This window comes from Carcharodon carcharias, chromosome 13 (assembly GCF_017639515.1).
Source record: "Carcharodon carcharias isolate sCarCar2 chromosome 13, sCarCar2.pri, whole genome shotgun sequence".
NCBI lineage: Eukaryota > Metazoa > Chordata > Chondrichthyes > Lamniformes > Lamnidae > Carcharodon > Carcharodon carcharias.
The window spans coordinates 128,371,489-128,398,675 of record NC_054479.1 but is presented as its reverse complement, the minus strand read 5'-3'; the positions used below and the strand labels follow the sequence as shown (position 1 = coordinate 128,398,675).

Below are 27,187 nucleotides of genomic sequence, written 5' to 3'. Positions count from 1 at the left end.
GACCCTTCAGAATCAGAGCTCCTATACACTGACCCTCTTTTCATTTCACATTTCATGACAGAGCCTTGAGCCGTATTGGCCTCATACTCTGCAGCTTTTCCTAAGGCCTTGTTACCAAGTTCCCCACCTTCAGATGCCTTCTAAGATCCATCTCTTTGCATATACATTTGCTCAAGCCTCCCAAATTCTTTTCCATAACTGCACAATATTCCTCCTCAGCTCTGTGAAACATTCATTCAAAGTGCTGTAAAAAAGCAAGATGTTGTTGAGTTCCCATCTCTCCATGGGTCAAATATGTCAGTTTCCAGTCTGTTAGCAAGATTAATGGAGAAAATGAGTTGCCTCTGTAGCCCATTGGTGTGAGCAAATATAGCATATTCTCCTAACAATTGCATGTCCTAGGAGTCTTTTGAAGAGTTTGTAAGATCTTGGTATCGGAAGCTGTAACAAATAATTTACAACTGTGCAAAGGATCACCTACAACCACGTATTCCATTCATATCATGGGTTGGCATTTTAAAATGCAGATTGCACTATTAAATAACTGATAATAATTAATTTACCACCACAACATTTAGTTCTGGGGAATGAAATATTTTTTGTTTCAGGCTTCCACTGCTGATACTAAGCACTCGCAAATCAGCTATAACATGGTTAGATCCAGAGTAAACCTCCTTGTGCTCAGCCACAGCCCAACCTCAGAACAGCAGCCTAGTGATAGATTCCACCTCACCCACCTTTCACCTTGTGCTCACTTGAAGCAAGATCACCAATTCAGTTGTTGACTTAGGGACATTTTCAACCTACTGGTCCACAAGAAGGCTCATTTAATATGGGGTTCTCACAGGAAGCAGGAAAGGGAGGGATTCCTCCCATCAGTCCAGGAATTTCTTTTCAAAAAAATAAATACAATTTCACTTGTTGTCCCTACCTATATACTTAAATCCTCAACTGAGGCTTAAACTCTCGATCTTCTTACTCAGAGGTAAGAGGACTACCACTGAACCAAGCCTGAGACCTAGCAGAACTTGGGTGGAAGATCAGTGGAATTTCCAAAGGAATGGTTTAAAAGACCATGTTTTTTTGAGCCATTTCTCCAGGGATTCTGCCAAAGTGACAGTGTGGGATCAGAGGAAGGCTGTGGCAACTCTAGACATGGGTGATTATTGCAGGGAAATTAAATTTTCATTTGTAATTTCAAAACTATATACATTTTGTTGTAGTTAGCCTCACCACAACCTTTATGTCAAGCTGAGAGGACTTATTGCTTGAGGGCATCTTGTGATTTGGATCCACCTCAGCCAGGTGAGAGCAAGACATTGGAGCCCCAAAATGTCCATTGATGGGTTTTCAGAGGACTCAATAGAGTTCTGAATTGCAACCTCCTGGAGCTGTGTTGAAAGGTATGAGTATGGAGAGCAGATGGAATATGAAGCCAATTTGCTCTTCCAACTGACTACATCCAGTCCATTCACCTTGTTCTATGTTGTCCCATCATGTCAGTGGGCCAGATCGAATACTGACATGGAGGTTGTCAATGACTGAATGAGGCAAGTATGCATCCTATTCCAGTTATCTCCCAGACAGTGATAGATGTGTTGAAGAGCTACCATCTGCCTTGTTTGTCTGATATGTCCCTTGGTTTGTTGCTGAAGATCTTCCAGTCTGTACAGTGCATCACAGAGAGAGAAAAGACACCTTGTAGTGCATCTAGCAAATGGCAAAGTGTATTCTGTGCTTGGCTGACAGCACAGTGTCTATAGGATTGGTCCCTTGGAGGCAAAGTTCTGATGTCGGCTCCACCTGACCTGAAGACTGTGTTTTCCTGCACCTTATCATTGTCCTTAGGAAAGTAACTGCTTCAGGGTTGAATTCAACGGGCCTGAACGTACCTGTCTCAACTGTAGAGACAAGAAAACAAAAGTGGTTTTATTAAGGATCAGAAATAAACCAGAAATACAAACAGACTACTACAGATGCTATAGTAGCACTGAATAATTCATGCTGCCCAAGTTCAAGATGGGAGTGAAGGGTTTTTTCATGAATTTATGAATTGATATTAGGAAGCCTATTAAGAAAATTATTAGCCCCCACCTTGAGCTCAGTGAGTTTACCCAGTAGCTAATTGAGCATACAGACCACGAATGTCCGAAGTCCAGTCACCAGCCCCTGTGGCATAGCCAAGGCAGTGGTAGAGGTGCCATAATTGATGCAGCACCTCTGGTTTAAAGAAGAGCAAACAACTCTGAAAAGTACCCAGTGGCTCCTGCTCAAAAGTGCAATGTATGAGAATTGAGCTTTATTCAATGCCCCCCATGGTTTAATACATTGATGCATCCATTGCTAAGGCTGACGGATGAGCAATGGTTAGTTGGGCAAGGTACCAGTGACTGCCTGTAGGACACGTTTACCAGCACAGTGAACTCCTTAAGGAGAAGAGGAGGGGAGGCTAAATTGAAAAGGGCAAAAGAAATAGAAAGATAGTGTCAGGAAAATATAATAACTTTCTAATGTTATTGGAATTTATTGTAAGGTAGGAATAGTATGTGTGTGTTGCAGGGGGACTTAATTGAATTAAAGACAGCTGGTCTGAAGGCTTTGATGTATCAGAATAGAAGCTAGTTTGAAATGTTAAAGAGGGAAATGGCTGGAGTTTTAAAGGGAAAATTTGCATTTTTAGATAAGCCAGATTAATTTGAATTTCAAACAAGTTGGTAAACTGCTACATTTAGCCAGAAGCAGCCAAAGTGTTTATTTTTCCCAAAGTTTACTGGTAAAATTTTTACTATGAAAGATTTTTATTATTAGAAAAGTAGAGTTGAAAAGACATTTTGGGACAATGGAATTTACATTAAAAAGGGAGAAATTTGTATAAAGGAGATGAGGTTATGTGTAAGGGGAAGGAATTCTAAGATCTAACAAATGTGAAAAGCCTCCAGCCTCTAATGCTGAAGTTGTTGTCTACACAAACTGAAGTGAAGAAAACTCATTTTGAATTTGACTGTTCAGGGCATTGTGTTACTTTGCCTGGGTCCTTTAAAATCTATGTGTTTTACTGTTGCCTTAACAGAGGTGTAACTGGGAGTTAGATTAACTACCATAGTGATAATTTGTAAACCAATGCTCTTGTTTAAAATCCTTTTTTTTATTAATAAATGTTTAATTTAGTTTTGTAATACACCTACGAGACTCGATGATCTTATTACTACTGAATTCAAGGCACACATCTCGAAATAAATATATGCTGTAAAATAGTTGTGGCAGTTGTTTCAAGTTTCCCTCTGAGATTTGATCAGCTCAGCATTTACTATCGACTGTGCCATAACAATACTCTAAAGAACAACTGGCACTAATGTCAGCAGACAAGCACATTAAATAATATTATGCTAACATTCCAGGTAAAGTAAATGAGTTAATACTGCCTTAAAATAGTGGACAGAGGATAGCACATCGACACAATGCTTTTGAATGCCAAGATCAACATTAATTTCTGGATTGTTATGAATAATGTTTACTCACAAAGTCCAATTTAGGGGATAATTGTTTTCCAATAGAAACGCTATCTCACACTTACCAGATGCTTCTGACTGAGGAGGTGACATCTTCCTCCTCCAGCACCTTGAGATGTTTGGTAATCATGGCCTCAGTACAAGCAAGTCTTGGGGGTTTGCTTTTTAGCTTTCTTTATTGTAAGATGAACAGTTGCTTATGACAATTGACATTGTCAGTTCCTGGCTACATCTACAACAATCATGTGGGAATTGATAAACCTTCTTGACTGTATGTATGACCACAGCCAAAGTCTTCTTTGGTCAAGAGGGCAGATTCTGCAGTGAGTAGTGCTATCTTCATTTCTGTTGGGGGGATGGAGGGGCTGCAATTGTTAAACAATAAACACTTCGGCTGCTAAAAACTGGTACAATCTTTGCATTTTGGATTTCTTCAATTTTTTTTGCCTTCAGTGTTCAGGGTCATATTCATTAGCAAAGGTCAAGTACTTTGTTAACAGTTTCTGAGGAGAAATATTTGAATAATTTCAACTCATAACTGGTTGGATATCAATTGTTCATATCAGGATGTACAGGATTCATAGTTGGACAGTGAACAAATATCTGACTTTCTAACATTGCTCAACACCCAACAGCTTAGAAAATCTGTGATTTGATGTCCAGACTCTATCTAAACAATCTATGCTGACAATAACTTTTAAAGCTGCTCCTATTTTATTAATATGTTGTTTTAATAATGGGGCTGCTGCTGCTGCCAGTTTGGAATCAAGACCCTCCTGCTCCAAATGCTAAAACTACCCACTGTGTATAATCTCATGGCACTATGGATTGTAGGGGCTAGAAAAAATCTTGTTGCTAGAAAAGGCTAAGGGTAATAATAAGCATTCCAGTTAATGAACGCCCTTAGTTACTTGCATTTATACCTACAGTTCACTTAAAAAGGACCCAGTATTCACACAAAGGTCCTTAATGATCCTCCTTATTTCCAGGTGGTGGTAGAACCAAAATAGCCATGTGCTTCCTCATCAGGATAACTTAATGCACAAATAATGCATCACCGTGTCAAGTGCTCACAAGCAAATGAAAAGGCCTTGCCATGCATTCTTATGAAGTTGCTTTCCCTTTAAAGCAGAAAGTTCCATGCAGTACCCATTCCAGTGTATCCTTTGACGCATGTAGTACAAAGCGTGGCAGTGAATTGCAGAAACATTTTTCAATAGGTAATCTACAACACATGCATCTTCTCACTACCACTCCAGTAGGAAGCCATTGCATTGTTGGTGATGTCTAGTTGTTGAAGCAGGATTTTATCATACTCCAGGCAGGGTTTGGGTGTTCATGCCTACAGAAGGTGCTTTTCCAAGGTCGGCATTGTGGCATATTGGTTATTTCTCTGCTCTGTTTATGGCCCTATGGTAATTCACTGATTGTGTGTTGTCACAGTGAATTCTACCAGTGCCATACACAGAACAGGAGTCAAAGTCACCCCAAGCAATTCAGTAAAACTGAGAGTAAGCTTCAGACCTGCTTTTTCCATTGTAGTTGATAAGTTGATACAAGGTTGGCAACTGATCCAGGACATGACTACCTGGTTCCTCTGCTTTGTAAACTATTCACATATGATATGGAGCAGGGTGCTTCCTGTAGTATGTAACGTGCTGATGACACCAAGCTATGTGGCTAGGTGACAACATTATTGGTACATTACATCATTCAAAGTGATGTGGAACAATTAAGTGAAATAGATAAGGAATAGCTGAAGGCTTTAAAGGCCAGATAAGTGAAAGATTCTGTACATTTGTACAAGAAACACCAGTCAATGTGGCTGATGAAGAATGCCCATTGGCAAGAAACAGCCAATGACACCAAAAAAAGTCTTCAGGTGATGCCAAGTGACAAGATTAATGGTAATTTAGAGCAGCCTGTGATGATTGACCATTTATGAGAGGTTTCGAATCAATGTGAATCTGCCATCAACAGAGACAATCAAACATTGGGTGATGCATCATAGGAGTACAGCATTAGCTGCTGAAGCACATTTTTCTAACCCTGAACAATTCAGTGCGAGGTTTGCATGTGGGATATTATGGAAAGCTGCACCTCCTACCTTCAAAGGGATGTTGATGTAGTGTACTGGGAATCATGATTCCAGGACTCTGGCCTCTTCTTACGAGGAGAGAATCTCAGAGCTGAACTTGATTCTACTGGAAAATCGAGAGAGGGGGAGAGAGAGAGAGAGAGAGAGAGAGAGAGAGAAAGAAAGAGAGATGGCTGTAATCCATAGGTAAAAAATGCAAAATACAGAGAATGTAGACCATTTCTCTCAGACTATAAGCACAGGATTGAAGGACAAAATACAACATTATCAAACCTCAAGACCTAGGGTTGGAATAATATTCAACTCTACTCAAAAAATAAAAGTGTGCATGTACAACAATAACAATTTATATGCTTCAAAAAAAAGTACCAACATGAATAGGATGGTAGTAAAACCTGGAGTGGTATGTATAGATGACAATCAAATGTTTTGAGGGCTGGTTCTGCATTATCAGAGAAATGACAGCTGATTAGATATCTGGTTAAGAACAGGAATGTGGGGGGGATTGGTTGGGCGGGGGATAGGTCCTTGGTGGGTGGGGGTGTTGGGGAGAGACTGTGGCCTGCAGCAAGAAAATGACCAAGGTTAAATTGAGAAATTCTTAAGGGTAGATGGAAGGACATTCTGATGTTCTGCTTGATAACCTTTATGGATCAAGCAACAGTTATGCAGGGCTTACACCCAGGAGAGTGGGATTCACTAAACTGGGAATTGCATGTGACCTGTGGAGCAAGTAGGTTTGACAGGACAAGTGGTGTTTTCTTGCTCAGTATTTTCTTAAGGAGATTTATGGGAGTGATTATACAAAGAAAGGGGAGATACCTGAAATCCAGCCGATTGAGTATAAGGCATCTGGGAGTGACAACAAGCCAGAGGTAACAGAGGTGATCAAATGATACCACAACTCTTTAGTGAAAAGGCTGGATGGTTTCTAGTAATCATTTGAGCTCTCCTAGTGATTCAGTTAGTTAAGGCAATGAGTACTTGATTCATACAGACAATAAAGTGTCAGGCAATGATCTCTACTCTATGCCGTTACCTGGGCTCAACCGTGCAGCATCGTATTTGGTCTCTGTTGGTGTGATGGGATCTATCAGGATTCCTGTTCCTTATTCAATGTATTTGGGTGGCAAAAAGATAGGACAAGATTGAGCTTTGCTGTGGTGACCAGCAGGGTCAAGTAACCTAGGAACATTTATGCATGAAAAATAGAACAAGATCCTAGTGGGTGTCAGAATTCATAGAGCTGTACCCTAGGAGGAGGGGAGGCAAGAGAACTGATGGAAACGACGCATGATCAAATTACTGCCTTGAAATTACTACAGATTAGTTGCAGCCTTAAAAATTCTGCATACAACAGATAATTGGGGGGGTGAATTTGTCCTATACTGTGGCTGTGCATGTGGACCCTGTCTGTTAGGTTTGTTTCTATATCACTGAAGGATGACAATGCACCATGAGAAAGATTATCAGTTGCAATATCCTTCCTGCAGACAAATGCAGAAGCTTACTGCAAGTTTATAGCACTCCCAGTATTCACTTTATTATCAGCATCGGTGAGCTTCTCCAATAAACCAGTTAGAGTATCATCTTTTCAAGATGCTTAAAGTGATAAATACTTTAACACACTTGCTATTAAGAAGCAAGAGAAATATGCTCAGTCCAACTAGACCAGTACTTCATAGACACAACTGCCACCACCTACTTTATGATGCATTAAGTTTCTTCCCCAACATCCCCTGAAAATAAATTGCTCAATGGTATTGAACCACACAAACACACATTTACTGACACTCATTTGCATGCATTCATTCATACACAGTGTGGCTGAGATGCTCAAAAGCAAAGTTAGACGTTCCCTCACACAGAATAAGAGAGAAAGTGCAAGGGAAAAATGCTTCGCCAGTGCTCCCCAGTAGTCTAACTGTTAAATTGGCTCTCCAGTTCCAAGAATTTTGAGGTCTGTTACACTATGAACTTTCCTGAGATCTGTAGTGTGCAGCAATGTGACCTTCTTAACATAGCTTTTTTTAAAACGTGAAGACCATAGCTGGTACGCTAATTAACAAATATTTTTTTTTAAAAAACATGCCATGTCTCTTTCCACAGAAGATGTCCCATGGCATCCACTTGGCTGGAAAATCAGTTATTTAATCTCATGATTAAATCATGTCACTGATCTGAAGTGCTAGGTTATAGATTGCTTTGAAGTCAGAACCTGAGAATTGGCATTCATTTGGCTGTGGACATGTAAACATTTTGGGGAAGTTGTGCCAACAAACAGATGTTCCTACTCTTTGGTCTCTGACTATCATTGTAGAACCCTGCATGTGTGCAGGATACTTCTGTAAATCACATATGTTGTCAAATGTGGGTTGTAAAACCTAGGACCACAGACCACAGAAGGAGGCCTTTCAGCCCATCTTGTCTGTATCAGCTTTTTGAAAGAGTCGTCCACTTAGTCCCACTTCCCTGCTCTTCCCAGGAGGCCAGTACATTTTCTCCTTTTCAATGATATATCAAATTCCCTTTTGAAAGTATAATAGAATCGTTTATGTCTTTGGCATGTAGTTTAGCTTAATTTCTATGGAAGTTCTGGCATCAAACAATAAAACAACTGGGAAGTTGAGGTCACCAATGAAATTTATGAGAAATTGAATTAAAGTAGGAGATACAAAGTTTACCATGAAATCTGGTGCAGCCAAACTATCTTTGTTTCTTTGTTAGAAAATTCAAAAAGTGCAATAATCCCTTGAGTAAATTCCTAAAATATATGACGATTCCAGTATAAGGTGATTCTGGGTGCTATTTTAAGCTGTATCGATTGCTACAACAACCTTCGCTTTAGCACCAAGCCAGGTGATCTCTGCAAGGGTAAAGCTAAAAAGGTACAGTTCCCTTGGAGGAGCAAGATACTGTGGGAATGCTGTAAGAAAAAAAAGTAGTTTACAAGCCCCAATAACAGGGTGACAGAAATATGGGATAATTTGGCACTCAGATCAGAACATTTTAAAGTTTAGGTTCAACTGAACCCAAGCAGAAGATGTAAAGGCTGAATCAGAAATTGAGAGTTGTGAAGGTAGATAAAGAGCTAAAGTTGGCTTAGCTGTAGAGAGCAGAGAAAGCCTTACAAATATCCATTGGAATTGACCAAACTGAAATGGTGCCCACAGACACTGGAGGAAGACCAGCAGGACAATGAATTACTGAACCGGACAGGTAGCAGGGGGCACGGGACAGCAGTCAGAGTTCCAGCAGGAAAGGTGAATTGGCAGAAGAGGATGCCACACTTGTCTGACCACCAAGTGAGAATCCAGCTCCTCATGTGAGACACAAGCAATGTGTGAAATCTAACCTTACCCCTAGAAGTGGAATGACGGGCCACACAGCTAGCTTCTCAAGAGCATTTGAATTGTTAGCAGGTCTGGAAAAGTGCTTTTTACAAATTAGGAGTAGGCCACTCAGTCCCTCGAGCCTGCTCCACCATCCAATAAGGTCATGGCTGACCTGATTCCAACCTCAACTCCACATTCCCACCTACCCCCACTAACCTTTCATTCCCTTGTTTACCAAGAATCTATCTAGCTCTGCCTTAAAAGTATTCAAAGGTTCTGCTTCTTTGGAACTCTTCTCCCTTTTGAGGGAGAGAGTTCCAAAGACTCAGTGCCCTCAGAGAGAGAAAAAAAATCTCACCCCTTTGAGAGGTGCTGGATATAGCAACTCTGCAGTAAACACTGATGGTTTTTTCCCTCGTTAGAACCTCTGCCAAGATTGGATATAATACAATGATATATGCAACTCTGAATTATTATAGTCCAGTTCCCAGAGGTTAAGGGGTGAGCTTAAATTGTTATGCAAATCTCCAAAACACCATACTTAAATTCTTAAAAATAGCTTTTGAAACATTAGCTACAGAGACACTGTGGTTAGGGAGAGAAAATTGAGTGATATCTACAGACTTGATTGAATTAATGTTAAAAAAAAATTATTTTTTAAGAATTGTGTTGAGATGATCTACAAATATGGTTGCTAAACAATAAACGCAAAACTACACATGAGGTGGCTGAGAAAACCAAACATTCAGGGTCTCCCAGTCTAAAATTGAATTACTTTGCTGAATGGATTGCAGCTCTGGGCACCAGGAATGAGTGTGCATTACCCAAATGGTCACGAAGGCTTGAATCAAGGCACATAAAACGTGCCATTGCAATAAGGTGAGGCAGACAGTGAGCAACATGGATCTAGGCAAAAATACTGTACTGAATACTGTCAGGTAGATCAAAGACAATGATGGGGGTCTGAGGTCTTGGCAAGTAAAACAGGAGATTGAGTCTGAGGGACTAAATCAAAGACAGGAGATTGAGTCTGAGGGACTAAATCAAAGGCAGGAGATTGAGTCTGAGAGACTAAATCAAAGACAGGAGATTCAGTGTGAAAGCAAGTCAATGACGGAAGATTCAGTCTAAAGAGAGCTTCAACTCAGTGACAGAAAATGCAGTCCCGGTTTAGTTGACCCACTGCTGTCTGACAGCGACCAATACCGGGAGGGCGGACATTGTTGGCACTTTGCTGCATTGCGAATCATTGCTGAACTGTCCACTTTTTGCCGGTGATTAGCAGCAACTGATTGAAGAATCTGTGATGGTTTGTGAAGATGGGGAAGTAGTCTCAAGCGGTTTCTGAAAGTCAGTGGAAGGCATTTGATCAGAGCCAAGCCAATGCAGCACTGGCCAGGGGGTGGGGACTGACTGCATTGCACCAGAGCGGCCTGGCTAGCTTCCATTGACTTAACTCAGTGAAATGTGCCTACCCCACTTGGTGTGGTGGGGGTGGGGGGAGAGACTTGGTTGAACGAAAGTTAGTCTGCTATCCTTTTTTTTGATTTTGCTGATTGCTGTTTGATTTAATGACCTGATAAGCAGCAATGTTCAGGGTTTAATATTTGTGGTTTGACGCAATCAGGAGCAAATGAATTATCCTGCGAAAATGCTGACTTGTCCATTGCAAAGTGGAGGGGAATGATCTGGGACATTTGATTAAAAAAAAGCAGTTCAGCGGGTTTTTGAAAATTTTGCATATTTAAGTACGGGGAATATAAACGTTCTGCCCCATTAATTGTAGACTTTAATTAATTGTAGGCTTCCTTGTATTTAAATAATGTAAAAACCAAAATTTTGTTTAGCAATTATACGATAAATTCATTCGAGTGAACGCGTGGATAGAAACAGATTTTTTGATAAGATTCAATAGGGGGATTTTTTTTAAAAAAGAGATGAAATCTCGAAATCGCTATTAATGAACGAGAGAGACGAGGGTAGATAAATAACGGTGTAACACCGACAACCCATTTCACATGAGGAAGTCGACCACCCGGAACCGGTCAGAGGAGGGGAGCAGATAAACTAGATATAGAAATCCTGTCCAGACCGTTTGCAGATCAGAGATCTGACTGTCAACATTGAAATTAAAAAGAATGCATCCTGCAGGTCCAAGTGTTTAATGAAATCACTCGAATGAAACGATTTGAAAAGCCAGAAAGCTCCAACTCGCTTTCTCTCGATGTTTCTGTATTCGTTTCTTGTTTGCCTGGTTTTACTTGCAATTGGAAAGGTTAAACCTCTCACCCAAAACTGAGTAATCCGATGCCTCCGGATCAGCGGGACCGATCAGCATAACCTCAGATTTTAAATCATTTTTTTTCTGTTTAAATCCTCTCGGATTCGGGCGCCGTGTCGCTCACCCCCACCTGTTCCCACTCACTGTGACATTGTGTTCTGATCAAGTGTTTATGGAAATACTGTCAAGACATCAACAGTAAAAAGTTAATGATTTTTCCAAACAGTAAAAGGTTCTTTAAACATCTTGTCCTTTTTTTTTTTGTTTGCAATTTTCATGTGTCTTTAATCTGGCTGCGGCGGTCTAACTCCCCGCTCCATTCTATCCACAGTCCATCGAGGAAGGGATACCTTCCCGGGGCCGTTCGGTTGCTCGTATTTATTTTCATTTCAGCCTGAAATCTACATTTCGTGAAATTGACGAAATTGGAAATCCGGTCAATTTCACCCAGAATAGTCTCGGGCTCTTAATCCACATTAATGTTTGGAACCACTCCGTGTAGAGTGGGGAACGGCGAGTAAATTATTACCCATTCCACCCCCTTTCGCCAATCTTCGTGTGATCTAAGGTAATTCCCAGAATAATGAATCACACCTTTGGAATACTAAATCTCCAGGAATTCTAAAACATGCCACTGGGATAAATGAAACTCCTGGAATAATGAAACGATTGCTAACACCGTCCCAAATTTAATTCCGTTTCTAAGACCTGGTCTATATTTTGGTCTGGGATATATTCCGAACGAAGTGAGAGCCGGTTCTAATCCAGATTTCGTTGCTTAACGAGATCAGATGGTCATTTTGCCGATGAGGCTCTCCCCACCACCCAAAGCCCAACTTCTCTGTTGTCCATTCGGAGCGGTCAGTTGTTGGATTTTGATGACTCGGGCTGGTGTGTGCCCTGAATGAACCCGGGGGGCTTTTAGCACAATTTAGGCAGAACGATTAGGCAGAATGATTGAACGATTTTAGGAAAATATGAAAACATTCCCCATCAGCTCGAATGCGAATCTGAGATCCACCCGCCTCCCGACGTACAAATGCACCCTGTCATCATATCTGTCTATTCATTCACACTTTCTATCTTTCAGTTTTCATTGTTTTTTTTCCCCCCCATCTACCTACAATATGGCCGTCAAATCTGCATATCTAATACATAGGTTCACTGCTCTCCCTGCAACGGTCTTTGTGAAGTTCTATCAATCTAGGTATATTCACCCGTAGCTCTATCGGTAACCTATCTGGACAGGGCAAGATATCGTTACAATCTATGTGGCGAGATGGTTAAAATCTCTATTTCTAACTTAGTCATCTTTATTCACTAAATTCAGCATATATCCTTTTTTGATCTAGGACCGGTTTTGTAATCTCTCGCTCTCTCTACTGTACTTTCTTGAAATAGTTCCAACATCTGGACTGACATATTGACCAGAATATGCCGCAGTATTGCGACATTCTGTGCATTATCCCTGCCCCGCCCCATTTTTTTCCCCGTTCGGAAAGCTGAAGTGCAGAAATGATTGATTTCAGGCTGCAATGATGCTGTAAGTGATTTTTTTTCCCGACGCCCAAATGGTTTTCTAAGCAGCACTAATTTGTCCCATTTCCTGGTGTAATCGATCTCCTTAGACTAGGGTCAGAGCAAGGGGGAGAAAGAGACAACGGGAGAAAAACACAAAAGAGAATGGAGAAAAATACGCAGGGAGATAGGGGATTGGGGGAGGCGGGGGACGGGGGACGAGAGAATATAGGGATGTAGAAAGGGATAGTAACAGAAGACAATAAGATACACAGAGAATGGGGTCATTAAATACACGAAAGCAGAGAAAAGGAGAAACCGAGTGTAAGTGAGGGACACCAGCGATACAGAGGTGGAGGGGACGAGGGACGCGGTAGTGAGAGAGATAGAGCGACTCAGTGACTTGCTGTTGGATATTTAAATGAACCAAGGAGTTTTGAAGACGAATGGGTACGACGTGTACAGCAGTTGTCCATCTATTTACCGTTTTCCCCCCGTTTATTTTTCAACTCCATTATCAGGGGTCACTATTTGTAGGGTGCAATTTCGTTTCATATGTATACCTTTAACAATGAGCTAATATTAAATTGTGTTTGTAAGACAACTGTAAAAAGAAAACTCAATACAACATCTACAAAATCGGTTTGAATTTCTGGAAAGAAAAACTTCGACTGAATCCAAGACGAACCAGTATCAAAATGGGAGGACAAATTAATGATGATCCGGGGGGATACATTTACATGATAAACAAACTGGACATTAAACAAGTAATCCTAACATTATATAGCCCTTGATCGAGTCTCTGGGAATCGTCGCAAAAGGGTTTACGTATGAAGGGCGGCCAGCGATATTTGGGCGAAAGCTTCGATATAAATATTGGCTTGTGTGTAGGCAGCTACAGTGAGTGGCAGATCAGTGTGCGATTTTTAAATCCCTTGATCTATTTCAGGCGACAAGACAGAATTGACGAGGTTCGGGCATTAAGGGGCCATAGAATCGGGTTCAATCAATAACATGCTGAACATGTCTTTGGACTGGTGCATCCTGGGTTCACTGGTTCCACTCCCCAAATGTACCGGCGCCTTGACTGCACTAGTATATGTGTATTAACTAATCTCACTGTTGTTGTGTGTGTGAGAGTGGGTGGGGGGATGTTTTTAGGGCTGGTAAAGCGAGCCCATTTTTCTCGCTATATGCGAAGTATTTGGGGAAAATCATTGGATGATTCCAATATTGGGCTGTACAAATCCAGACCATATCTGGATTGTCAATTTCTCCCCCATTCTTCTTCATTCTTTTGCAAATATAAATAGCGGTTCTTTGACTGTACAGAGGATTGAAAACCTGTAGCTCCCTTTAAATGACAACCTCTCCTAGTTCGGAGTAATTCATTGTGCGTGAGGCGTTTTGGGACCTTGCCGGGAGAGAGGATAAAGCATCTGCCGAACAAGTGTTTCTCTATTTTCAACGAGCGGTTTCAGGTTAATGTAAAATAGATCATTCAATTTCTCCTCCCTGCCCAGTAACATTGTGTGACATTCACTGCGATGACAAACCTATGCATATTGAATATGCCGCAGGAACATAGGAAAGCCATTCAGCCCTTCCAGCCTATTCTATTATTCAATCTACCTGCCTTGATTCCCTATCCCGTAATACCATTGCCTGTCAAAAACCTGCCAATCGCAGTTTCAACAGTTTTTTGGGGGAGAGAGAATCCCAGCTTCAAGCAAAGGATGCATCGCATACAGCCAAATCCATGAGAGTCATATCATTATAACAGGCGTTTTATATCGTTGCCAGTTTATTATTGCAGGCAAGGGCTATTACTGCTGTGCTGTTTAATTATCTATAAACTGCATCACCGGATTACTGGGGTTTTATAGATTGGAATTAAAGACCAGGACAGAAGGAAGGAACCTTATGTTGTACATTTTAAGAGGATGATATTGATCACAAAGCAAAATACATTTCAGAATTTCTCAAATTCGTTTTGTTTTGCTCTCAAACGTTTTTTTTAAAAATTCGTAACAAAATGATTGGGATACTCTCCGCCCCTAACTCCTGCAATGACAGTATTTTAAAGCATTGTTGTGGGGTGGGGTGGGGGAAGAAGGTAGATAATGATGGAAAAGCGAAATAAAAAACGGAAAGTGCTGGAGATAGGCGTCCCTTCCCAGAGGACTGATAACCCGTTCTTCACAGCCCCATTGCTGGTCTCAACCAATGTTGCACTTGTCACTTAGGCAGCCACTGCAGGTACGAACTCGACTGAAAAGCTGCACAAAAAACTCAGACCCCTCCAGCTTTCTAGAGCCAGGGTTGCGGGGGGAACGCAACGAAATAAAATGGAGCCATAAATCAGACCCTGTTTCCAATGAATTTCTAATTGATATTTGAAAAGCCTTTACGTAAGCACTGTTTAAACCATATGTTTTTGTGCTAAAAGTTTCAGCGAAGACAAATTTTGCTGAAAGTGAGGTAAATCTTTTAAAAAGCGGCTACGAATGTTTAATATACACCACGCACGGTGAGTGAGTGATATGACTGCAGTCATATCCACCACAGCCCTCTCCCCCCCCCCACCCACTCCCCACACAGCCCTCTCCACCCCCCCCACTCCCCACACAGCCCTCTCCCCCCCCCACCCACTCCCCACACAGCCCTCTCCACCCCCCCCACTCCCCACACAGCCCTCTCCCCCCCCCACCCACTCCCCACACAGCCCTCTCCACCCCCCCCACTCCCCACACAGCCCTCTCCCCCCCCCCACCCACTCCCCACACAGCCCTCTCCCCCCCCCACCCACTCCCCACACAGCCCTCTCCCCCCCCCCACCCACTCCCCACACAGCCCTCTCCCCCCCCCCACCCACTCCCCACACAGCCCTCTCCCCCCCCCACTCCCCACACAGCCCTCTCCCCCCCCCCCCACTCCCCACACAGCCCTCTCCCCCCCCCCCCACACACACACAGCCCTCTCTCCCCCCCCACTCCCCACACAGCCCTCTCCCCCCCCCCACTCCCCACACAGCCCTCTCCCCCCCCCCCACTCCCCACACAGCCCTCTCCCCCCCCACACCCACTCCCCACACAGCCCTCTCCCCCCCCCCACCCACTCCCCACACAGCCCTCTCCCCCCCCCACCCACTCCCCACACAGCCCTCTCCCCCCCCCACCCACTCCCCACACAGCCCTCTCCCCCCCCCACCCACTCCCCACACAGCCCTCTCCCCCCCCCCACCCACTCCCCACACAGCCCTCTCCCCCCCCACCCACTCCCCACACAGCCCTCTCCCCCCCCCCCCCACTCCCCACACAGCCCTCTCCCCCCCCCCCCCACTCCCCACACAGCCCTCTCCCCCCCCCCACCCACTCCCCACACAGCCCTCTCTCCCCCCCCCACCCACTCCCCACACAGCCCTCTCCCCCCCCACCCACTCCCCACACAGCCCTCTCTCCCCCCCCCCACTCCCCACACAGCCCTCTCTCCCCCCCCACTCCCCATACAGCCCTCTCCCCCCCCCACTCCCCACACAGCCCTCTCTCCCCCCCCCCACCCACCCACTCCCCACACAGCCCTCTCTCCCCCCCCACTCCCCACACAGCCCTCTCCCCCCCCCCCCACCCACTCCCCACACAGCCCTCTCTCCCCCCCCACTCCCCACACAGCCCTCTCCCCCCCCCACCCACTCCCCACACAGCCCTCTCCCCCCCCCCACCCACTCCCCACACAGCCCTCTCTCCCCCCCCACTCCCCACACAGCCCTCTCCCCCCCCCACTCCCCACACAGCCCTCTCCCCCCCCCCCCACTCCCCACACAGCCCTCTCCCCCCCCCACTCCCCACACAGCCCTCTCTCCCCCCCCACTCCCCACACAGCCCTCTCTCCCCCCCCCACTCCCCACACAGCCCTCTCTCCCCCCCCCACTCCCCACACAGCCCTCTCTCCCCCCCCACTCCCCATACAGCCCTCTCCCCCCCCCACTCCCCGCACAGCCCTCTCCCCCCCCCCCACCCACTCCCCACACAGCCCTCTCCCCCCCCACTCCCCACACAGCCCTCTCTCCCCCCCCCCACTCCCCACACAGCCCTCTCTCTCCCCCCCCCCACTCCCCACACAGCCCTCTCCCCCCCCACTCCCCACACAGCCCTCTCTCCCCCCCCACTCCCCACACAGCCCTCTCTCCCCCCCCCCCACTCCCCACACAGCCCTCTCTCCCCCCCCCCACTCCCCACACAGCCCTCTCTCCCCCCCCACTCCCCACACAGCCCTCTCTCCCCCCCCACTCCCCACACAGCCCTCTCTCCCCCCCCCACCCACTCCCCACACAGCCCTCTCCCCCCCCACTCCCCACACAGCCCTCTCTCCCCCCCCCACTCCCCACACAGCCCTCTCCCCCCCCCACTCCCCACACAGCCCTCTCTCCCCCCCCCCACTCCCCACACAGCCCTCTCTCCCCCCCCACCCACTCCCCGCACAGCCCTCTCCCCCCCCCCACCCACTCCCCACACAGCCCTCTCCCCCCCCACTCCCCACACAGCCCTCTCTCCCCCCCCCACCCACTCCCCACACAGCCCTCTCTCCCCCCCACTCCCCACACAGCCCTCTCTCCCCCCCCCCACTCCCCACACAGCCCTCTCCCCCCCCCCACTCCCCACACAGCCCTCTCTCCCCCCCCCACCCACTCCCCACACAGCCCTCTCTCCCCCCCCCACTCCCCACACAGCCCTCTCTCCCCCCCCACTCCCCACACAGCCCTCTCTCCCCCCCCCACCCACTCCCCACACAGCCCTCTCTCCCCCCCCACTCCCCACACAGCCCTCTCTCCCACCCCACACACACGCACAGCCCTACCCCCCCAACACACACACACACACACACACACAGCCCTCTCCCCCCCCACACACACACAGCCCTATCCCCCCACCCCACACACACAGCCCTACCCCCCCCACACACAGCTCTATCCCCCCACCCCACACACACACAGCCCTCTCCCCCCCCCCCACACACACAGCCCTCTCCCCCCCCCCACACACACACAGCCCTATCCCCCCACCCCACACACACACACACACAGCCCTACCCCCCCCCACACACACAGCCCTATCCCCCCACCCCACACACACAGCCCTCTCTCCCACCCTTCACACACAGAGCCCTCTTCCCCCCAACACACACACACACACACAGCCCTCTCTCCCACCCCTCACACACACAGCCCTCTTCCCCCCAACACACACACACACACACAGCCCTCTATCCCACCCCTCACACACACAGCCGTCTCCCCGACCCCACACAGCCCTCTCCCCCTCCCACACACACTCACAGCCCTCTCTCCCACCCCTCACACACACAGCCCTCTTCCCCCCAACACACACACACACACACACAGCCCTCTATCCCACCCCTCACACACACAGCCGTCTCCCCGACCCCACACAGCCCTCTCCCCCTCCCACACACACTCACAGCCCTATCCCCCCACCCCACACACACACAGCCCTATCCCCCCGCGACTTCGAGATGGAATTATGGAATTGGGATGACAATACCCTGCATTCGATGCTCCACCTGCACCTAAGCCGCTCTTACATAAACAGCCTGAGCTGCTGTGTATTGCTATTTTATTCAATTTTCATGGTAGGTTGACAAAAAAAAGAGGAACCAGAGTGTTGTTTGTTTGTTTTTTGGGGGCTCCCTCCTCTAATGAAGTTGTTTTTAAATGTAGTATTGTATAAAATTAACCCCAAATACAGAGAGACTGTTGGGAATTCGCAGCAGATCAGTGAACTGTTTTTTACATCCCTCTTACAGATGCTGTGTTTTTGCACCAATGTTAGCCCAATTTCTAATTTTCCGATTGTATTTTATGAACAGGATTGAACCTACAATCGGGAGGTATCCCGCTTCCTTTGTTCAATCATCCAGAACCACTGTATTGAGGAAAATTGACATTTTTTAAAAAAAAGGTAAAGAGAGAACTTTGAAGAGTCAGTATCAGCTTATGTATCTTATTGGGAGCAGGAGATGGATTAATAGCTGCGGGAACTTAACTGCTAAGTCAGAGGAAAAGATGGGGGAGAAGCGTATATCAGTGGCTTCGAGCGGAGTGATTTATGGTCAAAATTCCCCGATTTTAGGCGCTGGTTGAGCGGATTCCGCCAGGATTGCACTGATATGTTAATCACAGTGAAATTCTAACCCCTATGTTGTTTTACAACCCCCACCCTCCCCCCAGCCCCCACTCCGATGTCCATTCAGGCTGTAGCCTGAATTTTATCAGGTCGGCATTTTGTTTTGGAAATAGAAACGAAAAATAATCTCGATGCATTCATCATGTCAGGAGCTAAACTATTTCTCTTGTAACTTTCGCTTGCTCTCTGCGCAGATGCTTCCTAACATCCTGAGTATTCCCAACACGTTCTTGTTGTAATTTCAGCATCCGCTATATTTTCCTTTTAAATTCAGCGGATGAGAGGGGTTGGGGGGGGGGGGGGGGGGGGGGGGTGGTGGTGGGTGGTGGTGTTGGTGAGTGGGAGTGAGGTGTGGAAAGGGTTAACGGGTCTGGTCAATCCGCCTTTCAAAACCTCTTCAATGCTGCAGAGTGCGTGCTCTTAATCTCATCTCGATCTGATTACCACACCAGGCTTCTCTGCACATACAGCTATTCTGGGAGAGACCTTATGCAGAAGAGGAGGAGGGGGGGCGGGGAGTCAGAGGGGTGGGGGCAAGAGAGTGAGGGAGGGAGTTGGAGAACAGAAAGATGTGCTGACAGAGAAGGACATTGCCGGCTTTAGATCGGATGACAGTCTCCTTCTCCAGTTACAGTCCATGTCCCTGAAGTGACTGAGAGCAAGCTGTAGTTCATTGCCCCCCTCCCCCTCCCTGCCTATTAAACTGAAATTATCCGCCTTTAATTTCCGTTCTATTGCGTGTTTTGTTTTAATGAATCATATTTTGCACCTTTTGCTTTAACGCGGCTGGTCCAACGCACATACAGGTTCCAACCAATATAGAAAAATCTCTATTAAAAAGTACACAAGTCACTCAGCATATGGGGTCTTCGCCACCAACCTAAGTAATCATCACATTTCGAATGAATTCTTTTCTGCCTATATTTTGTACGTTCGATAAATCCGCTCTAATTTCTGAATGCATCATATTGGCAGCCTGAATCTTATTAAAAGAAAATGTTATTTGACCAATAGCTTGCTACTCCTTTTACATTGGTTTATTGTCTATGTGCTATTGGTGTAAATATTACCTATAGAAAAGATCTGGGGAATATATTTGTAATTTGGAACATATGAGTTTTTGCTTTTAAGTTGTTCCCACTCTGACTATATAGAAGGGTTTTCAGCTCTCCCGGAAACAGGTTGCGATGAAGCAATGACGTTAAAGTATTAAAAAGACCAAAATAAAATAATGCCGAGCGGATTTCAGGGATAAATCCTTCATGAAGAAAAACAGGTGCGGAGTAGAAAAGCTGACACTGTCCGTGTCGCACAGGAGTACAAAAAAAGATACAAGCCCGACTGGAAAAGCCGGGGATAGTCAGATACACGACAGACAGTGGGAGACACTGGGGATAGAGTGAAGAGAGAAGGGGGAGAATGAGACAGAAAAGAACGGAAAGACAGTGAGGGAGGAGGGATTGACAGGTTCAGAAATCAGGCAGTGACACAGTTGAGAAGGACAAAGGCATTAAGATAGAGATAAGATAAATTTAATTCCTCAGTCTCTTAACTACTACAGACACTCTCTAAATGTAATCGTTATTCTGGTATTTTAAATAAAATTTTAATTTTACTTTAATTTACACCAGTGTGAGTTCTAATTCTATTAATAGATACAGATTAGTATATAGAAAGATTAAAATTGCATTAAACGGCTGAAAACGATTCACACACAACGAATTACTTTAAAATACTGTTCATAATGCTAAATTGACATAAAATGGGGATTTTAAAGCGACACAAACCAACCCACAAAAGCACAATATTTCAAACGTCATTCGCTCTGACTGAAACTGATCGATACCAGACTTATTACAGGTTATCATGTGAAAATAAGGAATATTAAGGTTCTAAGTTAACGAGGAGATGGCCGCCTTTATAGGGTGTGGGTAGTAGCTGAGAGAGAAGAATTGAATTCCAAAATGTCTCAATCACAAGAGAAGATTGACGAAAGCTCGTTTAGAATATTAAACATGGTGTATTTCCAAAACTAAATGTATATTCTTTGACACATTTTTGCAGTGCTCCGTATGCTTGGCCTGCCAACTTTATATACATTTTGTACTATGTCGGATATATTATCCTAAATCACTATATATACATTTGTGTGGATGTATTTGGACTCTCAAAACAAATTTCCAGATAAACACGTTGAAGTTTATGATATTTTTGCGGGATATCGTGCTTTTATTTATGATAAAGTACCCTAACTACAAACATCGAAGGAACCGCAGAATTTTGGGGGGGGGGGGTGGGGACGGTAGGGAGTGTGGGGTAGTGAGGGGGAGGAGATACATTATCTCAGACACAGGAAAGTGATGATGCAACCTCACTTCAGTTTGCACGCGTTCACGTTAACCAGCACCCAAAGGCTTTGGATAAATCTATAGGCGTGAAATCATTGAAAATTGTTATCGCAGACTGTTATACCCTTACCCAACCTTTAATAATCGTTGTGTTTTCAATATTCACACAGAAGGGTCGTTTTGCTACAATGAAAGTACATCAGCCCAGCTGCACAAAGCATCTCTTTGTTTCCTGGTTTCTGGTTCTTTGTTTGAATAACCTTATTTTTATATATATACAAACAACAACAAAAGACGTCAATATACGACTATCTCGAAGGGAGGTCTTTGTGGACATGCACATTAAAAACTGAACAATTGCGAAGAGATTCCTCAAGATCAACATCAATTAATAAACCGTTAGAGTGTCACCATGCATGCAGGATATGATATATCAAAAACACGAATCAAAACTAGAGTGAATAACTGGGTGGATTAACAAGATCTACTCATGCAGTCTCCTCTCACTTAAAATAGTTTAATTCAAATGAACTAATAATTGAGTTTCTTCTCGCTAAATTCCTATTTTAGATCTCCGGCTGAATTTTAACATCTTGGATGATTCAACTTTTTGTTAGGCAACGATTTGGAAGTATCAATGTGTTGCATATATCTATTTTACATTGGGAATTATCAATGTGTTGTATATATCTATTTTGCATTGGGAATTATCAATGTGTTGTACATATCTATTTTACATTGGGAATTATCAATGTGTTGTATATATCTATTTTACATTGGGAATTATCAATGTGTTGTATATATCTATTTTACACTGGGAATTGTCAATGTGTTGTATATACCTATTTTACATTGGGAATTATCAATGTGTTGTATATATCTATTTTGCATTGGGAATTATCAATGTGTTATACATATCTATTTTACATTGGGAATTATCAATGTGTTATACATATCTATTTTACACTGGGGATTATCAATGTGTTGTACATATTTATTTTACTTTGGGAATTATCAATGTCTTGTATATATTTATTTTACTTTGGGAATTATCAGTGTCTTGTATATATCTATTTTACATTGGGAATTATCAATGTCTTGTATATATCTATTTTACATTGGGAATTATCAATGTGTTGTACATATTTATTTTACATTGGGAATTATCAATGTCTTGTATATATTTATTTTACGTTGGGAATTATCAATGTGTTGTATATATCTATTTTACATTCAGTTGCAACATTTGATAATAGGTACAACCTCCTATTTTGATTTATTCATTTGAAACTACTCCCTATCCCGGGAAAATAAAGAAGAAAAGGGTGGGGGGCGCGTTTAACCTTGGGACGGTGAACCCCAGCCCATTGCTGCTCTCACTACCGGCTGCTTCGAACTGTAGCTATACTTTCAAACAGACTCGTTTCTGTTTTACATTTTAATGCAGACGATACATTTATGCAAATGACATGAAACTGAGCACGGAGGGTTTGCGGGGGGCTGGGGGTGGGGGGGTATCGGCAGGATTTGAGAATTATTAACGAAATGAAAAGCTTGTGAATCGAATTTCTGTGCAGCGTTCATACCGGCGACAACTGGCCAATATAAACGGGGAGACGTTCTTCAGCGAATTAAAGTGAAATTCATTGGCTTCAAATTTTGCCGCCTAAAATCAATTTCAAATTACTTCGTAGTAACTGTGAGCGCTGTACATGTGAGTGAAATCCTCCGCGGGCCATGTACCGTGCGAATTTCTTAAAAATTAGTACATTTGGACGGAAATTCCTGCAGCCGTTTGGATTATTCTGCCAAAATATCAGGGGTTTGGCGGGTTATTGCGCTATTCGTTCACTCTGCGGCTCTGGAAGATAGTCTGCGGACTGGGATTCACAGCCGGGTTTGGGAGAGATATTCCCGAATCCCGCTTAACGCAAACGGGCCAAATCCCTCTCCGAATGCAAACGGGCGGGCTTTCGCGGACAGCCTTACCCTCTAAACCCGCAAAGCCACGACTGGAGTATTGAAAATATGGTTTCCAAAAACAAGCAAAAAAACCCCCAAAAACTGTAATTTTCCCCATTAAAAAAAAGAATGCCGGCAAACCACAATAAAAGACTCCCTCCTTGTTAGGTGGACTTACCTGGAATGCGCCGCGGAAGCTTCGCCATTTTCCAGCGAGCCCTTTTTATTCTGGGCTAGGAGCCGATCGTGTCTCAATGGGAGTTTATTTCTTTTTCTTTAAAATAAAAGAGAAGGGGACGCTTTCACACTGCGGGACACAGGACTGAGCTGGAAAGACTGAGCGGACTCTCTCTCTCTCTCTCTTGTAGCTGCTGCTGATCCAGATGCCTCTCAGGAACCCGCTTAACAACTAAAGATTCCCGGAGCCCGTCCAAGCATTTTTTTTTAAATTTCCATTGCGACCGGGGGCCCCGGAACCCCTCCCCTCTCGACTCTCTGCAACAGCCTCTTGTAGCTCGACCTCCTCCCAACGTCTTCCAGCCACATATCCACCCCACCCTCCGCTCTCAGTTTTGAGGCTACCTGCTTCAGGGCAACACAAAGGAATAAGCTACGCGACTTCCGTGATACTGGCTCACCACTCTGCCCAACTGTTATACCTGTACAAAATGGAAACAGGGAACGCGAGCCACTGTCCTCACATGTCCTCTCTCTGATCATCCCGCCGCTGCCGGACTCTTTCATGGCCTCCCTTTCTCTTTCTCTCTCTTTCTCACTCCCTCCTCTCTCTTTCTATCCTTCTCTCCCTTTAACCCTCTTTCTCTCTCGCTATCTTCTCATTCTCTCTCTCTAGCCAGCTGAACCAGACACTGTCCAAGGTAGGATTTGCCATGTAAAGATGTTAGACTGTAAGCATCTTACCTCTCTAGTCACTGGGTAATCTTATCCTACCCTCTCTCTCTCTCTCTCCAATGTCACTGACTCTACAGTCTCCCCAGGTGAGTTTTAAGGTGGATCAGATGAACCAAACACACCTTAAGAAGCACAGGCACATACCATTCCTAGCAATTAGCCCGGATCTACCATCAGATATGGACGGGGAGGGGATGGGAGGGGGGTGGGGAGGAGGAGTTATTGGGGGGTGGGGGAAGAGGCTGAGATGGTTCATTCTAGAAATACCTTTTTGTAAAATTAGGAAGGACAGGAGGGATCTGTTCACAAAACAGTATGTTAATGAGAGTTGCCTGTTGAGGGAGAGACTCTGGTTTAAAAGCATTGTTGTGTTTTCACTGGCTGGAGGAGATATGCTGTCACAGTGCTGCTGAGGGATTCAGTTCCCTCCTGACACACCTACCTGTTTCATGCCGCAAGGCCCCTGTGATCACTGTCTGCGGTGAAAACTCTTTCCCAGGCCAGCCTGGCTTCTTTCCCTTCCTCCTGTCTCCGCCTTCCCTCCCTCTTCGCCCTGTCACTCGACAGCTCGCTTGCTGCCGACTCAGGCGCACTGACTCCCGCCCAAACAAAACGCAGGAGCAACCCCCCACCACCCCACCCCCAACCCCCCCACTCCCTCCTTCCCTCTCTCAGCTGGGGACTGAAGGCACCGTTCTCCCGGCGCACACAGGAGGACAGCTGAAGCCTGAGGATCCGCCCGGTCCGGCCCCGCTGCTCTCTAAGAGCTGGGGGATGGGATTACCTGGCCTACGCACAACGCTGCATTTTGCATCCCGCTTTAGTGAAAGTGAATTGGTATTTTTAAAGTGCGTGGATGCTGTTGAGCGGACCGGACCCGGACACTACCCCCAGTTACACACACATCACTGCTCTCCATGGCCTTACTCACACTCACCTTTTGACCGCAGGCATTTCGTTTAGTCCAATACTTAATCACACGCATCTGCATTTTGGCACTCTTTGCCGACTTTCATTTTATTCCCAATCTCGGTCTGTCTCTCAATCTGGCCTCTCTGAGCCTCTTGTATCTGTTTTTTTTTCTCTCTCTCGCTGTGCCTTTCTCTGTGTGTCGCTTTCGTTTTCTCACTCCGCTACCCCTCTTTCTCTCTCAGTCTTGGTGTTCACAGTCTCTCTGTTCGTTCACTCTCACCCGGTTGCTGAGCCATACAGTTCAATGTAATTCAACAACCCGCCCCAGCGCACATACACACTCACTAAGGGAGGAATTTTGGAATCTCGGCAGCAACAACTGCTGTAGGCACTGGAATATATCTTGAAATGACAATTTATGTGCACCTTAAAAATGTTCCAAATGACCATACTGACCGCTTTGGAATTCATGGTTGAAATCAGTCTTTTCAGCGCGACCTCCCACTCACCTTCAGTCGCGATTCAGTGTCTGCGACCTTTTAAACCTATTTCGTCAGAGTTCCCATTTTAACTTTGTTTTCCCAACTCGCCTTATCTCAAGTGAATAATTCATGTCACTAAAATTCTCCAAATTGCACTGCCTTCCTGTTGTGTGTGCCTCTCTGTAAATGTGTCTGTATCTCTTTGGATGTATAAAATTGGTCTGCATGTGAGTCTGTGTGTGTGTGTGTGTGTGTGCGCGAAAACACATCTGACCTGTTCAGTAATCCATTCAGCATGCTTTTCTAGTTAAGCTTCCGCCTCCCTTTCTTCCAAGCCTGGGCGTCTCTCCCTCTCTGTTCTCGGTGCTTCCCCTCTTGTCTAACAATTCATAAAGATCGAGTGTCATCGTCCAGATGATTTTACTCGCGCCTCCTCCGTGTAGCCTCTTCCACGCTGCTACCACCCACCCATCGTCATCAATCTCAGCCTGGAACCACAAAAGCCACCTCTGCTTTAGATTCTCCCTCCGTTTACGCAGGGAAACAATTTCAGACCAGCATTCTTTACACCTAATTAGATATGTGCTCACAATGTAAACGGAAAGACTTGTTGCAGAATAATCCTTCTCTGGATAGTTTGCCATTGAGAAGCACGGTGTAAGTGGTAAAAAGAGTTTAACATGTACAGTGCAAAGTATTTTACTGTTAATTTAGCCATCACTCATATGTAAATCTTTCCAAACTCATATCAAATTAAAACGGATACAAATTATGCTTAGGTTTATTTATCAAAAACAAATTTCAATAATGTTATCATCAAACTGCATTCCGACAGCTTGTTCTGTAACAAGAGGTGACAATTAATAAATAGATGTACAACTGACAAGTTCCTCATTGATATATAACAAAAATATTTCTGATCTTAACAAGGAGGTGGAGGGACTGGTGTGGCAGGGGTAATGATAGCTTTCCTTTGCTAAATGGCATTAGTGAAGCAGTTAGATTTTTCATGGTCACTTTTACTGATTATTCCGAGATATCTGTAAATCAATTCAAATCCTCAGACTGTCATGGTGGGAGTTGAGAACATGTATCCGGATTATTAGTTTAGGCCTCTGGATTACTAGCCAATTGCATAGCCACTGCACTAAGAACACAAAAAATAGCAGCAGGAGAAGACCCTATGGCCTGTTGAGCCTGTTCCGCCATTCCAAATGATCCTGGCTGATCTTGGGCTTCAATCCCACTTTCCCTACTGCAATATTATTGCTAGTACCATTCCCATTCCTTGAGGAATAATGAAAGATATTATAAAAGCAGACTTATATCATTTAAATAATTTCAAAATGTTATGGACAGATTGGGCAAGGGATTCTGATTTGCATTTCATCCTGTGACACTCAAGGTGCCCAAATTCAGCCTGTTTGTACTTGCTACCATGTCCTTTTAAGCACACTTAGGGCAGTATAGACCAGGAGCTTGAGCCTTGGCAATTGCACCCTTACAACAAGGGCAAACTCTGCAGTAAGTATTATAAATTGAGGGGAGTGAGGGTTAAAATGGTATTTTTAACTCAGTAGAGTGAAATTAAGCTTGTGACTGATAACAGGTCAATCATGGATACAAA

At 44.8% G+C, this 27,187-nt stretch overlaps 1 long non-coding RNA gene across 1 annotated transcript; it reads right to left on the bottom strand.

Annotated features, from left to right (window-relative positions):
• Positions 1-805: 805 nt before the first annotated feature.
• On the bottom strand, positions 806-26,033 carry LOC121286361. Its single transcript, XR_005944921.1, has 4 exons — positions 25,835-26,033; positions 23,433-23,528; positions 5,617-5,713; positions 806-1,901 (listed from the first exon to the last, which is right to left on the bottom strand). It is a non-coding gene; the product is annotated as an uncharacterized LOC121286361 (long non-coding RNA).
• Positions 26,034-27,187: the final 1,154 nt, after the last annotated feature.